Genomic DNA, 15,177 nt, shown 5'->3' on the forward strand with positions numbered 1-15,177 from the left:
CCTGATTCCAAACCACTAGACCAGTCTGTGTTAGACTTGGCTTCCAACACAGCCTTCAAACACCAGGAGGGCACAGCTATTGATCCTCCTTTAATTCTTATCTTCTCCAGTCTAAACATCTTTAGTTTCAGCAATTGATCTTTTTATGGTTTGTTCTCCATCTTGGTTGCCTTATGCTAGATACATGCCAGCTTCTCTGTTTTTCCTAAAATGTAGTACTCAGAATTAAACATAGTACTCTAGATGTGCTCTAATAAGGGCACAGGACAGCAAAGTCATTACAACCCTCTTTCTGGATATTATTCTTCTCTTGATATAACCTAAGGTATCATGTCTTCTTTTTTTACTGCCATATTTCTTTTTGATTTCTTTTAAAATTTGTTTATTTATTTTATTTCAAATTTATGGAATAAAACAAGCAATTCTATAATGTAGAACAATAAAAAGGATGATTGCACGTGTAACTAAGTCTAATATGTACAACTTACTATTCCTTTTAAATAAAAAGTTATGTCATTATTTTCCTTGTTTCCCTCCCCCCACTCTACAGATAGCTACCATTAGACAGAAATAGGTGTATATGTATGTATACACACACACATACATGTAAGATTATTATATATATACCTCTATTTTTCAGTTTTTTTCTCTGGATGCAGATAGCATCTTTATTTATATATCCTTTATATTATTATTATTATTTTTTTAATTTTCCACACATTTATTCTATTCTCTCTCCTTTCACCCTATCGCTCCTCAAAAGTGTTTTGCTTCTGATTACCCCTTTTCTGAATCTATCCTCCCTTCTATCACACCCCCCCCTTCTCTTATTCCCTTCCCCTTCTATTTTCCTATAGGGTAAGATAGATTTCTATGCCCCATTGCCTATGTATCTTATTTTCCAGCTACATGCAAAAACTATTTTTAACGTTCATTTTTAAAACTTTGAGTTCCAAATTGTCTCCCTTCCTCCCTCCCCACCCACCTTCATTGAGCAATTAAATATAGGTTGTACATGTGTAGTCATGCAAAACAATTACATAATAGTCATGTTGTAAAAGACTAACTATATTTTCCTCTATCCTATCCTGCACCCCATTTATTCGATTCTCTCCTTTCACCTGTCCCTCCTCAAGTGTTTGCTTCTGATCACCCCTTCTCACAATCTGCCCCTACCTTCTATCACTCTCCCCTTTTCCCCTTCCCCCATACTTTCCTGTAGGGTAAGATAGATTTCCATGCCCAATTCAGAGTGTATGTTATTCCTTCCTTAAACCAATTCCAATCATAATTACATCCACTCATTCTCCCTCACCTTCCACCTTCCCCCTTCACTGTAAAAGATTTTTCTTGTCTCTTTTATGTGAGATAATTTACCCCATTCTATCTCTCTCTTTCACCTTCTCCCAGTTCATTCCTCTCTCTCACCCTTTAATTTTATTTTTCAGATATCATCCCCTCATATTCAACTCACCCTGTGCCCTCTCTCTCTCTCTCTGTGTGTCTCTCTCTGTGTGTCTCTGTCTCTCTCTCTGTCTCTGTCTGTCTGTCTGTCTGTCTGTCTCTCTCTCTATATATATATACATATATATATTTTTTTCCTTCTAACTTCCCTAATAATGAGAAATATCTCATAAGTTATTTCCACATAGGAACATAAACAGTTCAGCATTAATAAGTCCCTTATGATTTTTCTTTCCTGTTTACCCCTTCACGTTTCTCTTGACTCTTGTATTTGAAAGTCAATTTTTCTATTTAGCTCTGGTTTTTTCTCAAGAATGCATCAAATTCCTCTATGTCATTGAATGTTGTAAAGCCAAGCACAAGCAGCTCTCCTGACTACTGCTGTGAATAAAGGTTCTGATCACATAGTACAGTGAACTCTCTATTCATTCAGCAATAAACTAAAGCAAAACATTCACAGAAACCAAAGTACAATATTCATAACAATATCACATAACAACTTATTACTGAAGTGGACACATAGTCTTAAACAAAAGATATCATTCAGTAAGTCCTTAACTCAATCATCCTTAAGGAGCAATCATTCTTAAGGGATACAAAGTACAAAGGTCTCCCACCCCTAGGACACATTATTTTAATCTTGTCAGTCAGAAAGTCTTCTTTCAACTTGATTGGAGATTAGCTTTCAATCATCCTTAACTAAGGGGTAGAAAGTACAAAGTTCTCCCATCCCTAGGTCACATCGTCTTGATCTTGTCAGCCAGCACTAAGTAGCCAAGTAAAGATACTTTCATCTGGACTGGAGACTGACTTCCAGCCTCCATGGCTCTTGTTCCATGCCCCTAGTTCTTGCCTGAATTCACCCAACTGTCACCTGGATACACAGGTAGGCAACTCCCAGCTCCTGGTTCAGCTCCTGGTCCAGCTCCACACACCAAGCTTAGCAGAGTTGCAACAATACTTACACACATTGTTGGCACTATCATCTCAATTCACTTTCTGCCTGTGAAATCAACACAAGTCAACAGACCAGGTACTTCTGTCTGACAAAGTAATACAATCAACAGACAGAATGTTTCTGCCTGACAGAGCAACACAATCGCAAGTCAACACAGACAGGACAGACAAGCAGAATGCCAGACACCACAACTGTTCTCCCTCTCAGTTTTGCTTAGTTCCACTTTCTGCCTGAGCCTTTATATCATTAGCTCCTTCCTGTTCCACCCTCCTCTTATGTCCTTCCTGTTCTGGTCTTTGGCAAGTTTCTCCCACTGTGGGCTTGACAGATTGTTTCTAATAAAGACTTGATATAATCACAGGTGATCACTAGAAGAGCTGAAGCAAGGAGCTAAGTGCTTGAACAACTAAAACAAGGAGTTAAGTATTCCTTTGCTTGCCATTACGAATGTAAATTTTTCCCCTCAGTGAATACACTCAGTTTTGCTGGGTAGGTAATTCTTGGTTTTAATCCTAGCTCCTTTGACCTCTGGAATATCATATTCCAAGTCCTCTGATCCCTTAATGTAGAAGCTGCTAAACCTTGTATTATCCAAATTGTGGTTCCACCAGAGTTGAATTGCTTCATTTTGACTGATTGAAATATTTTCTCCTTGACCTAGGAACTCTGGAATTTGGCCATAATATTCCTAACAGTTTTCATTTTGGGATCTCTTTCAAGAGGTGATCAGTGGATTCTTTCCATTTCTATTTTACCCTCTGATTCTAGAATATCAGGGCAGTTTTTCTTGATAATTTCTAGAAAAAATTACATCTAGGTTCTTTTTTTGATTGATTATGGTTTTCAGGTAGCCCAATAATGCTTAAATTATCTCTCCTGGATTGATTTTTCAGACCAATTGTTTTTCCAGTGAGATATTTCACATCTTCTATTTTTTCATTCTTTTAGCTTTGTTTTTATAATTTCTTGATTTCTCATAGAGTCATTAGCTTCCACCTGTTCCATTGTAATATTTAAGGAATTGTTTTCTTCAGTGAGCTTTTAGACCTCCTTTTCCATTTGGCCAGTTTTGTTTTCTAAAGCATTCTTCTCCTCACAGGTTTTTTGGAACCTCTTTTGCCATTTGGTCTAGTCTATTTTTTTAAGGTATTATTTTCTTCAGTATTTTTGGGATCTCCTTTAGCAAGCTGTTGACTCATTTTTCATGATTTTTTTTTGGTATCACTCTCATTTCTCTTCCCAATTTTTCCTCTACTTCTCTTACTTGATTTTCAAAATCCTTTTTGAGCTTTTCCATGGCCTGAGATCAATTAGTATTTTTCTTGGAGGCTTTGAACATAGGAGCTTTGACTTTGTTGCCTTCTTCTGAGTGTATATTTTGATCTTCCTTGTCCCCAAAGTAAGTTTCTTTCCATTGTTTGCCCATTTTTCCAGCCAATTACTTGACTTTTTAATTCTATGTTAAGGTAGAGCTCAACTTCCAGTGTGGAAAGTGTACTGTTCCAAGCTTCATGGGTTTGGTGTAGCTGTTTTCAGAAATTCTTCTAGGGACCTGTAAGTTTCTAATTCTTCCAAGGTGGTATGATCTAAGGAGAGGTGTTTACTCTTCTCCTGGCCTGTGTTCTGATCAGTGAGTGACCACAAGCTCTCTTTTCTACCCTGGAACTATGAAGAGGGTTCCCTCTCCACTGCTGCCATGAACTCTGCTATGCCAATGCTCTTCCTCACCCCAGGACTGCAACCTAGGTCCAAGTATGGGGAAAACAATATAGTCCTGTCTCAGTGTCAGCAAAGAAACCCCTGTAATATCCTTCTAATCAGTTGTTCAATCCCCTTACTGTCTGTGGGCTGAGAGCTTTGGAAGCAGCCACCACCAATGCTGCGGTCCTATGGCTGTGCTGGGACCAGGGCTGGACTACACTCCTCTCACCCAGGTCCAAGAGATCTTTCCTACTAACCTTCTAAGTTGTCTTTGGCATTTGTGAGTTGAGAATTCTGGAAGCTGCCACAGCTGCCAGTGATTATTTTCCCTGAGGCCTACTCCAGGTTTGTTGGCTGTGCTGGTACAGCCTGTGTTAGACTATGCTCCTCTCTCAGCCTGGTGCAACAGACCTTTCCTGTTGACCTTCCAGGTTGTCAGGCTGGAAATTTGAATTTTGTGGGTTCTGCTGCTCTAGAATTTGTTTAGAGTAATTTTTTACAGATATTTGGAAGAGTTTGGAGGAGAGTTCAAGCAAGTCCCTGCCTTTACTCTGCCATCTTGGCTCCACCCTGGTATCTTTTTTTTTTAATTTGTGTATGTATAATAGTTAAAATGACTTGGTCACTCAAAGCCTTTCTTAAAACAATATTGCTGAAGATGGCAGAATAGAAGCAGGAAAACTCATGCACTCCCCCCATAACCACTCAAATACCTATAGAATATGACTCTAAACAAATTTTAGAACTGCAGAACCCACAAAGTGACAGAGAGAAACAAATCTCCCACTGAAGGCAGCCAGGAAGGAAGACAGGAAGGGTTCATCTCAGCACACTGGGAGCAGAGCCCAGCTCCACATGAGCTCGCAATTTATCCCAAGGGTGTCCCTGACCAGCAGCTGCAGCAGACTTTGGGAGAGTGATCACAAGCAGCAGTGGTGGTTTCCAAAAATATCAACCTATAAATGGCAAAGACAAAGTAAAAGATCAGTGTAGAACTCTGTTGGAACTGGGGGGACCTAGGAGTGTGGTCCAGCCCCTTTTCCAGGGGCATCATGATGGAGGGGATGGAAGGTTGGGGGGGGGGTTAGTTAGAAGCACACACTTTTGAAAAGGGAAAGGGTTAAAGTAGAGAATAGAACAAGTGGGAGGCAGGATAGGGTGGAGGGAAATTTACTCACAATATATCCACTATGGAAATGTTTTGTGTAACTACACATGCACAACCTATATTGAATTGCTTATCTTCCCAGTAAGAGTGGATGACCAGGGAGGAAGGGAAAGAATCTGGAATTCAAAGTTTTAAAATCAAATGTTCAAAAAAATATCATTATTTTTTTAACATGCAACTGGGAAATAAGATATACAGGCACTGGGGTTTGTCTAGAAATTCAGCTTACACAGTCCTCTAGAGCCCAGAGGTGGGGAACCTGCAGCCTTGAGGTCACATGTGACCTTCTAGATCCTTAAGTGCAGCCTTTTGACATTTGGATTTAATCAAAAGGTCACACTTAAGCATCTAGAAGGCCATATATGGCCTCGAGGCTGCAGGTTCCCCACCTCTGGGCCGTAGAGGACTGTGTAGCTGAATTTCTAGACCGTAAAGGTACTCCCTCTGGATTCAGTCATCCCCCTTTTTCTGAATTGGGACCCTCCTCAGCACTAGACAAAGCTATTGGGCTTCTATACATAATAGGGGTTTAACAACAGGGACTATCACAACCTTTGATCTAGAAGAAGAAATTCAGATGTCTCAGAGTTCTACAAAAAGACACTAGAGTCTGCAACAGAAGAGGAAGAAAGAGATCTCAATAGATTAGCAGCAAAAGCACTAGGGCGAACTTCCCCAAGCTCAGGACCAAATGAGCCAGTCACTGGTGGCACAAGGGCAGCAGGTAAAAGGAGAAAAAAAAGTGGCTCTAAACTATGGCAGAGAAGGGAGAGTTCAAGAAAGGTCATTAGTTTCTACTGGTGAACCAACCTCTTCAAGGACCAAAAGAAGTTCCAAAAAAAGGTCTGTTCTTTCTCCAACTTCTGCCCCCAATACCTGTCCATTAATGAACATTATTGCATATTATGCTTGATTCTTTACCCAAACATTTCCATTATCCCAAATTTTATCTCAATCATAGTAGAGAAAGATTAGACAAAGATAAACATAAATTTAAAATATGGTAGAATCTTAACCTCTGTTTAAATGTTAGAAACTTTACTAACTGGGAATTCTCAGCAGACTTATCATTTAATATAAATTCCACAAAGCACTAGAGGAAGGGACTTCATAGACCTAAGAGGCCATTATATTGTTCCTATGTTTAAAAAAATTAACTAACTGTTAAAATTAATTATAAATAATTATAATATTATAACCATAACCATATTCATAATTATTTATTATAAATAATTATAATGAATTCTCCAGGGGAAAGCATATGAAAGAGAAGGTAAAAATAAGAATTATCTAGTTAATTATACCTTCCACACTGATATTAATAACTATTAATGTTACATATATATAGTTTCTCCTCCTCCTCTTTCTTTTCTTTCTGCTTCTCCTTCTCCTCCTGCTTCTTTTTCTGTTTCTTCCTCTCCTTGTCTTGACTAGACTGAAAGTACAGCTGCCATTCACAGGCCCAATCCCACTGCTGACCAAGACAGAAGCTTTGACCTGCTGTTTCTGACCTGGACTAGTTACCCCTTCTTATGCATTCTTGTGACCCACTGGTCCTTTATATCACCATATTGGTGTGGAACTTAGTGTGGGCATCTGATCAGTTTTAGCATTATTAGAATATAGAACTTAATAGAGCTCAGAACTCCAGATCCAAATAATCCACCAGCATCAAACTCCCCAATAGCAAATGTTAAAGGTGAGAATCACCAGATGCAGTCCTATCTTCTTAAAGCAATACCTTTTCTAGGAGCTCTCTTTGCTGATTATGAAGCTGTAACTTCACTTGGGCTTCAGCATCAAATACCATTGAGCTGCTTATTTCAATGTAATTATTACATTTTGAACAACTGAAAATGGTCATTTTTATCACAATAATGATTTTTTTCAGGATCTCGGTCTCTTTGTAGTTACAATATGTACATCTTAATTTCTGTATGCATATATTTAAGACATATTACCGACTCTTTCATTCCACTTCAGCTACACACAAGAATGACCACACTCTTTTCAAAGAAAAAATATTAATACTATATTCTGTGTTGTAAATACTACCATGGCAGAAAATTTTTTTATTATTTTTATTATTATAATTCAAGCATTATTCTGGGCAGAGTAAAAAATGTCCAATCTGACAGAGTTCCCTCATATCCTTGGATATGTCTCTAACATAAGACATTCTGAAGTAAATGATCCTTGAACAAGGATATTTCATAATATGATAAAACATCATTACATAACTCAAGGTAAGGTAAAAATTAACATTGCACTCCAATAGAACAATTTTCATTTCATTTTGGGAGAATCATTTCTTTAAAACCATATAATCCTCTATGACCACTCACCTCAAAGCCTGTTCTTTTCAGTTGGCCAAAGGTGAACTCAAGAAATCAAAAGATTTCTTAGGTGAACTTAGAATTCAAGAGATTACCTTAATGAGGTGAAGGCATTGGGAAAAGGTTTACTACTCTTAGGTGAACTGTTGAGTGTTCTTTGGCCTGTCCTTATCCACACACTACCCTAATTACTTCGAGGAAGAACTCTTCTAGGACCCAACAATGAGAGGAAAGTAGGATATTGTTTCAGAACTGAAAGTCTGAAAAAGTCTTCTCTTTCAGATTAGTCCAATCAAGACAGGATAATTTTTTAAATCCTTCTTAATATTTCTAAAAAGGAATGTCTGCTTCTGTATCCTATATCAGATCACTATCACAACTGTTCTACTTTCTTAATTAGACTCTCTGAACTTCCTCTATTTGATCATAACCTCCTACCATTCTATTTCTCTCTATGCTTCACCCCTCCTAAGCCTAACCTTTACCCTTACTGCAATGTCTCTACCCCCCAGTACTTTCCCAAGCCATTATCACTACTTTGCCATCCTTCCTTCCCAATCTTGGACTAATAGACAATCAATTCAACTCCACATTGCTAAATCTCTCACCTTTTTGTTTTATTGCCACTTATCTCTTAGGAAACTGTAGTCCCAGATTATCCCCACCATCTACCACCCCTGGTCCTACTGACATGCTATTGAACGAGTGCACCATACATTAATATTATTAAACATCAATTGTTCTCATAGAAGCAAAGCAGGCCTTTTATTTTTCCCTAATTGAATCCCTTTTTTACTCCCTATGAAGTCTTCCTTTCTCTATCAAAGTTCCTGTACTTCCAATTATCCCCACACACTTTCTCAGTTGAAAACTTTGCCTCTTACTAATTGAGAAATTGAGGTCATTTGCCTTCAGCTCCCTCTTCTCAAGATATCCCAAGACCTCTGGACCAGTATATCCAAAACATAACTCTTTATCTTTCCTGTTAAACCCTGCTCCATTCCTACCTTACCTATTTTTAAACAACTTTTATTCTGAACTTAAGAAATAAAACAAACATTTCCATAACAAAGTAGAATAGAAAAAAGGGGATTGAACTTGAAACTACAAATCTATTATGTACAACTTGCTTTTTCTTTTAAATATGTAATAAAGTTATCATACAACTTTTTTCCCCTCTCTAGAGATGGCTACCACTAGAAACAAGTGTGTGTGTGTGTGTGTGTGTGTGTGTGTGTGTAAATCCACACATACATGGTTCTATTTATCAATTATTGTTTTGGCTGCAGATAACATCTTCTTTCATAAGTCTTTCATGGTTAAACTGGGTATTTATAATAATTAAAATTAGCCACTCAAAGTTCTTCTTAAAACAGTAATACTGTTACTACAGACAGTTCTATTCATACTGTTCATTTTGCTCTTCATTATTTCATGCAAGTCTTTCCATGTTTTTCTAAAGTTTTCAAGTTCATCACTTTTTATAGCACAGTAGTATTCTATCAGTATTCCACTATATACCACAACCTGTTTAGACAATCCCAAATTGACAAGAATCCCTTCAATTTCCAGTTCTTTGCCACCACAAGGAGAGCTGCTATAAATGTTTTAGAACATATAGGTATTTTTCCTTTTTCCCTAGTCATCTTCGGAAACAGACCTTTGTCAAAGGGTGTAGGCAGTTTTATAACTCATTGGGCAAAATTTCCAAACTGTGTTCCAAAATGGTTGGACCAGTTCACAGTTGTCCCGACAGTGAATTAGTGTCCCCATTTCTGCACAACCCCTCCAATATTTGTGGCTTTCCCCTTCAATCATTTTAGTGCATATGATAGGTATAAAACAATATCTCAAGGTTGTCTTAATTTGCATTTCTCTAACCAATAATGATTTAGAGCATTTTTTCATATGATTAGAAAGTGTCTTCATTTCATTAGAAAATTGCCTCTTCGAGGCAGCTAGTAGGTGGCTCAGTGAATGGAGCACCGGCCCTGGAGTCAGGAGGACCTGAGTTCAGATCTGGCCACAGACACTTACATTTGCTTACCCTGTGATGTTGGGCAAGTCACTTGGCCCCAATTGCCCTGCCTTCCCCCTCCAAAAAGCAAAAAAAAAAATTGCCTCTTCACATCCTTTGACCATTATCAATTGAGGAATGACTTGTATTCTTATAGACTTGATAAAGTTCTTTATATATCTGAGATGAGTCCTTTATCGAAGTAATTGTCAATAAAAAAAATTCCCAATTTTCTACTTTCCTTCTGATTGTTTTTTTTATTCCTTTAATTTATCTATTCCTGTTATTATTTTATTCCTTCTGATTCATTGGTTTTATTTATACAAAACTTTTTAAATTAAAGTCATCATAATTATCCATTTTACACCTCACAACACTCTCTTGTTTATTCATAAGTTGTTCATCTATCCATAAGTCTGATAAGTGATATGTTCCATTTTCTTCAAATTTTCTTGTACTATCTTCCATTATACATAGGTCATGTATCCATTTTATAAATGGTGAAAGATACTGGTCTACCCTCAATTTCTGCTAGTCTGCTTTCCAGTTTTCCTCATAAGTTTTGCCAAATAATGAATTCTTATTCCAAAAACTTAAGTCTTTATACTTCTTTAAAAGGTTACTACAGTCATTTGCTGCTATAGATTGAATAACTATTTTGTCCCACTGATCTGCCTTTCTATATCTTAGCCAGTACCAGACAGTTTTGATAATTATTGCCTTATATTATAGTTTAAGATCTGATACTGCTAAACCTCTATCTTTCACATGTTTTTCATTAGTTCCCTTAATATTATTGACCTTTTTTTCTTCCAAAAGTATTTTGTTATTGTTTTCTAACTGAGTAAAATAATTTTTTTGGAATGGCATTGATTAATAATGTAGATTAATTTAGGTAAAAATTGTGTCATCTTTATTATATTGGCCCTGCCTATCCATGAACAATTAATATTTCTCCCATTATTTAAATATGATTTTATTTATATAAAAGTTTTTAAATGATTTTGTTCACACAGTTCCTATGTTTTGTTTTGACAGGTACACTCCCAGGTATTTTATACTCTCTAGAATTATTTTGAATAGGGTTATCTCTTACTATCTCTTCTTGAAGGGTTTTATTGGTGATATAGGAATACTGGTGATTTATGTGGCTTTACTACTTTATATTCTACTACTCTGCTAAAATTATTTTTCCAACTAATTTTTAGTTGAGTCTTTAGGATTTTCCAAGTATATCATCATAATATTCTGCAAAAAAAAAATAGTTTTGTTACCTCATTGACCACTCTGATTCTATTTTTTCTTCTCTTATTGCTATTTCTAGGATTTCAAATACAAGACTGAATAATATTTTTGACAGTGAGCATCCTTGTTTAACACCTGATCTTACTTAGAAGGCTTCTAGCTTATCCCCATTACAAATAATACTTGCTGATGGTTTTAGGTAAATGCTTTTTATAAATTTAAGGAAAAATCCATTCATACCTATCCTTTGAAGTGTTTTTAAAAGAAATGAGTATTGTACTTTTTTTTTTTGCTTTTTGGAGGGCAGTTGGGGTTAAGTGACTTGCCCAAAGTCACACGGCTATTTTGTGTGTGTGTGTGTGTGTGTGTGTGTGTGTGTGTGTTAAGTGTCTGAGGCTGGATCTGAACCCAGGTCCTCCTGACTCCAAGGCCATGAGTGTTGTACTTTATCAAAAGCTTTTTTTGCACCTATTGATATAATCCTGTGATTTTTGTTACTTTTATATAATCAATTATACTAATAGTTTTCCTTATGTTAAACCATTGTTGCATTCCTAATATAAATCTCAGTTGGTCACAATTTACAATCATTGTTGTATATTGTTGTAATCTCTTAACTTGAATTTTACTTCGAGTTTTTGCATCTATATTTGCCAATGAAATTGGTCTATAATTTTATTTTTCTGTTTTTACTCTTTCTTGTTTAGGTATTATCATATTTGTGTCATAAAAGACATTTGGTGGGACTCCTTCTTTGTCTATTATTCCAGATAATTTATTTAATATTGGAATTAGTTAGAATATTTGAAAGAATTCACTTCCAAAACCATCTGGTCCTGATACTTTTTTTTTAGGAAGCTCATTTATGACTTGTTCAATTTCTTTTTTCTAAAACAGAGCTATTTAGGTATTCTATTTCCTCTTTTGCTAATCTAGGCAACTTATATTTTTGTATATATTCTTCCATTTCACTTAAATTGTTAAATTTATTGGCATATAACTGAATGAAATCACTCCTTATGATTGCTTTCATGACATCTTCAATAGTGGTATATTTACCTTTTTCATTTTTAACACTAATAATTTGGTTTTCTTGTCTCTTTTTTAATCATCTTAATCAATGGTTTATGTGTTTTATTCGTGTTTTTTAATACATTAACTCCTAATTTTGTTTATTAATTCTATAGTTTTCTTACATTCAATTGTATTAATCTCACCTTTAATTTTTAGGATGTCTAATTTAGTGTTTATTGGAGACTTTTAGTTTGCTCTTTTTCTAGTTTTGTAATTGCATACCCAATACACTGGTCCATTCTTTCTCTATTTTATTGATGAAAGTATTTAGAGATATTTACTGATTACTGCTTTTGCAACATCACATAGATTTTGACATGCTGTCACACCACTGTTTCTATGATTTTAACCCACTCACTCTTCAATATTAGGTTATTTAGTTTCCAGCTAGTTTTTATTCCATTTCCATGGTCCCCAACTTTTATTGCTTTGTGATCTGAAAGATGCATTTAATATTTCTGGTTTTCTGCTTTTAACTATAAAATTTTTATGCCCTACTATATGAACAATTTCTGTAAAAATATTGTTTGCCACTGAGAAAAAGGCATATTCCTTTCTATTCCCATTCAATTCTCTCCAGATGTTTATAATATCTAGCTTATCTAAAATTTTCTAGTCACTTATTTGATTCTTTTTGGCTTTGTCTTTTGTTAGACTTACCTAATTCTGAGAGGAGAAAGATTGATAACACTAGTGTCTATTTCCACCTGTAATTCATTTAACTTTTTTTTTTAAATTTTAGATGCTATGGGGCATGATGGAGAAAAGTCAAGGACTCAACTGAGCTCTCCTCCAAAACCCCTGGAAACAACTTTAATGCCCCCAAACAAATTCTAGAGCAGCAAAACCCACAAAAAAAGAAAAGGTGAAACAAATTTCCAGCCTAGAACAACTTAGAACATTGGCAGGAAAAGTCTCTGGTACCAGGGTGAGAGTGGAGTGCAATCCAGTGCAGGCAGTACCCCAGCAAACCAGCAGTAGGCTTTGGGGGTGACTGAATCAATGGCAGCAATGGCAATTTCCAGACCTCTTAGCTCACAGATGGTAAAGAAGTCAGACAACTGGTCAGAAGGAGATTAAAGGCTCTCTTTCCTGACATCAGGAGAAGGGCTCTGGTGAATTTCCCATATTCAGATCTGCATCACAGTCCTGGGTCTCAGTCCCAAGGTGAGGAGGAACATTAGCACACCAGACCTTGCAAGGGAGCCAGGACCATGGTCATGGTTCAAAGGCAAAAAAGAATGCTTGTGGTCACTCACAGATCAGAGCACAAGCCAGGAGAGTAGTATACACTATTCTCCCTAGATCATACCACCTTGGAAGAAACAAAAATTTACAGATCCCTAAAATTATCTTTTAAAACGGATGCAGAAAAAACATGAAACTTGAGACAGTGCCTCCCCCATTCCAGAAGCAGAGCCCCACTTTAGCATAGAGTTAAAAATCAAGAAATAGGCTAGAAAATGAGTAAACAACAGAATATCCTGACTACATTACTATGGTGGTAAGAACAATCAAAACACAAAGTCAGAAGAAGAAAACAAAGTCAAAACTTCTACATCCAAAACCTTATAGAAAAATATAAATTGGTCTCAGGCCATTGGAGAGCTCAAAAAGGATTTTGAAAACCAAATAATAGAGGTTGAGTAAAAATTGGGAAGAGAAATGAGAGTGATACAAGAAAATAATGAAAAAAAAGAACAGCTTGGTAAAGGAGATACAAAAAAATGCTGAAGAAAATGACATCTTAAAAATCAGAATAGACCAAATGATAAAAAGATACACAAAAATGCAATGAAGAGAATACCTTGAAAAGAAAAATTGGCCAAATGGAAAAAAAGATATGCAAAAATTCACTGAAGAGAAGAACTCAAAAAGCAAAATTAAGCAAATGGAAAAAGGGGCACAAAAGCTCACAGATGAAATAATTCCTTAAAAATAAAAATCAGGCAAGTGGAAGCTAATGATTTAAAAGACATCAAATAATAAAACAATAAAATCAAAAGAATGAAAATATAGAAGAAAATTTAAAATATCTCATTAGAAAAACAACTGATCTAGAAAATAAATACAGGAAAGATAGTTTAAGGATTATTGGACTACCTAACAGCCATGACCAAAAAAAAAGCACCTAGATAGTTTTCAGGTGAAGATATCAAAGCTAATTATAGGTACATGAAGAAGTACTCTTAAATCACTTTTGATTAGAGAAATACAAATTAAAACAACTCTGAGATACCATCTCACACTTAGTAGATTGGCTAATATGAGAAAAAAAAGGAAAATTTTAAATGTTGGAGAGAATGTGGGAAAATTGGTACACTAATGCACTGCTGGTGGAGTTGTGAACCAATCCAACCATTCTAGAGAGCAATTTGGAACTATGCATAAACTTAAACCAAACTGTATTTACCCTTTGATCCAACAAGATCACTATAAGGTCTATATCCCAAAAAGATAATAAAGAAGGAGAAAAGACCTACATGTTGTAATGCCAATCACAGCAGTACACCTGAGGACTGCTGATGTGAATAATTTTCTAATTTATAATCTCATAGGAACTCTCTATTCAGACCTAAACTAAACATTGTTCAATGACACATGCCATTCATAGTAACATCCTTAAGCAAAAAATATCATCTAATAAATATATTTATCTCACAACACTCAGTATATCATATGGTGCATAGCATATATCATTGCATTCAGTAGCATTCTCCAAAATACTTGTTTGCACAAGCAGGGATTCCAGGTCAGGGTCTTCCCTAGCACAACATATCATCCTTAAGGGGTAGCAGAAAATACAAACACCATTCACCCCTAGGTCACAGTAAGTCACAATCTCCTCAGTCTATATATAGTGTCCAAGTAAAGCCCCCTCTCATCTTGACTCAAGGCTGACTCCCAAACCCCATGGCTCTTACTCTGTGGGCTGACCACTCCCTACTCTCACCTGTATTCACATGTAGGCAGCTCTCTGCTCCTGCTCCATATCTCAGCTGACAGGAACTACTCCAAGTAGTGCTACAATAATATTTATACACATTACCAGCACCATCATCTCAATTCACTTTAAAAGGGGTTCAAGCTAAGCCTACTTCCTGTGGGTTTTGTCTAAGAAATTAATGCAAATCAACAGAAAGGGCACCTCTGTCTGAGAAATTAATACAGACCAACAGACAGGGCTTCTGTCTGAGAAATTAACACAGACCAA

General features: G+C 36.2%; 1 long non-coding RNA gene across 1 annotated transcript in view; it reads left to right on the forward strand.

Moving 5' to 3' along the window:
• LOC138161045 (uncharacterized) overlaps positions 1 to 15,177 on the forward strand; it is a 142,786-nt gene that overhangs the window by 111,342 nt on the left and 16,267 nt on the right. Inside the window, exon 3 of the long non-coding RNA XR_011168254.1 lies at positions 12,706 to 12,828. This is a non-coding gene — a long non-coding RNA (uncharacterized lncRNA). The remainder of the gene's footprint in view (positions 1 to 12,705; positions 12,829 to 15,177) is intronic.

This window comes from Petaurus breviceps, unplaced genomic scaffold (assembly GCF_028583685.1).
Source record: "Petaurus breviceps papuanus isolate PSGF00001 unplaced genomic scaffold, PetGlider_PUasm1.0 183, whole genome shotgun sequence".
In the NCBI taxonomy this organism is placed as follows: domain Eukaryota; kingdom Metazoa; phylum Chordata; class Mammalia; order Diprotodontia; family Petauridae; genus Petaurus; species Petaurus breviceps.